The following is a 2,777-nucleotide window of genomic DNA, read 5'->3' as shown; positions in this document are numbered from 1 at the left end:
GAGGACTGAGCAACTATGGATTCTTAGCCTCTCCAGTGTGGTGTAGCCATTGTTGGAATACTCAAACTCTATCCTGTGAGCTAATCTGATAAATCCCTATGCTGACTAATACAGTGTGTTTAGTCCAACTTCAAAAGCCCCCATAGTCTTTAACACATTCAACAGTGTTCAAAAGTCCAAAGTCTCTTCTTAGTCTCAAGGTAATCTCTTCACTGTTACCCCCTGTTTAAAAAAATCATATACTTCCAATGTACAATGGCACAGAATATACATTCCAATTCCAAAACGTAAAAATGGAGGTATAGTGAGAAATGATTGGATCAAAGTAAGACCAAAACCCAACATGGCAAACACCAAATCCTGTAGTGTCTAGTATCTGGGGCTTCAATTTCAAATGGCTTAGCTGTCTCTTCCCCTCCAGTTTTGCTGCCTGTAACATACACCTTCCTCTTTGGCTGATTCCATTCCTGTATGCAGCTCTCCTTGGCAGATGTCTCATGGCTCTGGCATCCCCAACATCCTGGGGTCTCCACTGCAACACAGGCTTCACCTTCACAGCTTCATGCAATAGCCACTCAAGGCCTTCTCACAGGGACTCCAGCCCTGCCCCATGGTGCCTGATCTCAGCAGTGCTCTAAAACCATGGAGGAAGAACCCATGCCTCCTCTCACTCTTGCATCTTTCATTGCTCCAAAGCCAGTACTACCTGAATGACATTGCCAAATTCAGCTGACAGCTTGAAACGGACTCTTGCCCCTTGAATCACATTAGCAACGGCTTTTGTATGCAGTTGCTTTTTAGGAACGGGAAGCTCCTTAGGCTTTCTTTTACAAGTTGAAGGCTTAGCTGAGTGGGGTCTTGCCCAGGGGGCACCCTTCCTATTCCAAGGCAGAATAGGAGGCTTCTCTTTACTGGCACTAGTCTTAACAATTACAGACTCTCTTTCAGCAGATGCTTTGGGTGCAACATTCTCAGTGCTCTTTTCCTATCCAAACTGTACATTTTAAGATTTCTTTCTGCCCCACTTGCTCCACTTCATTGTAGACTTGCATAAGAGTAATAAGTAATAACTATGCCAAAGACTCAATATTATGCTGTCTTGGAATTTCCTCCCCCAAAGAAATTAGTCTGTTACCTTTTAAATTTAGACTTTGGCAAGATTGTTTTTTGGAGGGACTGTGAAATAATGTTCATATCACTATAAAAACATGGTGAACTAAGCTGAACTTTGAGCATGTTTGTCTGAAGAGGCTTTTGTCTCATGAGAACATTTATGCAAGAATGCTTGCTGAACTAAGGAGATATCTCCAGAATGCTGGAGCTCACTTTAGTTTCTCATGAGGCATGTTGATCTCCTAAGAAGGCATACTTTGTGGATATGTGTGGCCCTAATAAGACCTCTTAAGTCACTGAGAGGTGGCTGGCCAGGAAGGCATCTGAATGAGGCAGACTAACACTCTCCACCCCCTCCTATGCACACATCACATACATCCCAGACACATAAAATTTCAGATGGGTTGCTTCCAGTCCAGGTGTCAGACACAGGCTGTCCTCCAGGTAATGCTGGATAACTTTAAACTAGGCTATGCAGGACATTATGGCATTAAGATAAAACCCTCCAAGTTAAAACTTAATGTGAAGTTCAGTGACTTGATATCAGGTCATACTGGGTAAGAATCCCTGAGTCTGGATGGAGGCTACCTGAACCCTAAAACCCAGCCTCATACTTACCAGAAGAGGAGGGAGAACTCCCATAGCAACAAGGAGATTATGGAGGAAGTGTTCTCCTCCTATCCAGATTTTAAAGATGAGTGCCTACATGCAAAGGACCATCCTAATCAAACTCCTTGATTTTTGTGTTTTGGGTGCATCTAGTTTTCATGGAATTCTGTCATGTGTGTCTATGATAGTCGTTTTCCATGTGTTTGAGGTTTCATGTAATTATGTCATGTATATCTATAAGTTTTTCATGTTGAGATCTCACGTAATTCTGTCAATGTGTGTCTATGATTATTGTCTTCATATGTTTTTGTCAAAATAAACTGGACGTGTCTTACAAGTCCTTCTTGGTCCTGAAGTGGAGTTGGTACCCTTGTTGATCCTGGTGTGAAGCCTTGAACCATATCCTGACATGGGACTAGAGGACAAACAAAAGATGGTTACTGGATCTGGAGACCCTAAAGGGGAAGAAGAGGAAGAGGAAGAACTAGTGGACCCCCTGACAACAGTGAGAGAGCAATGTGAGCAGTTGGAGAAATGTGTAAAGGCCCAGGAATGGCTAGAGCTCTGTGATCAGCATGTATCTTCCTAATCACAGACAGAAGAGGATTGCACAGAAGAGCTCTTTGACTTCCTACATGCAAGGGCCCACAAGCTCTTTAACAGCCTGAAGTAGATGTGAAGATTCATTCTCCTCAAGCCTTCATCACCTGAGCATCAGGATAGTTCCTTGTGGTTTTGAACGTGTCATTTGTTTCTGATGTGTATAAGTTCTTGGGAACCTCATGGATTTTTGCAAGTAGCTTCTATGTAATTAGCAGTGATTCCATCTTAATAAAGTCCAATGATCTTCAAAAAATAAAAATAAAAATAAAAAATAAAAAAATAAACTGGACACTTCAGTTATTCTTTTCATTCATTTATTGTGCACAAAATTATTGGTTTTATTCTGATTTTAGCACACCTAATTAAAATACACTTGCAGATTAATAAGTATGGATATTTTGATAGTACATTCAAACCAACTCTAGTTGGGTATAGGTTTGTTTTAATAAGTT

General features: G+C 41.3%; 1 pseudogene; it reads left to right on the top strand.

Annotated features, from left to right (window-relative positions):
- Positions 1 to 2,131: 2,131 nt before the first annotated feature.
- Positions 2,132 to 2,395, top strand: LOC103746796 (annotated as a pseudogene).
- Positions 2,396 to 2,777: the final 382 nt, after the last annotated feature.

Source organism: Nannospalax galili, unplaced genomic scaffold (genome assembly GCF_000622305.1).
Source record: "Nannospalax galili isolate Female #2095 unplaced genomic scaffold, S.galili_v1.0 scaffold732, whole genome shotgun sequence".
Classification (NCBI taxonomy): Eukaryota; Metazoa; Chordata; class Mammalia; order Rodentia; family Spalacidae; genus Nannospalax; species Nannospalax galili.
Note: the sequence above shows the minus strand (reverse complement) of the source record. Positions and strands in the feature narration are given on the sequence as shown.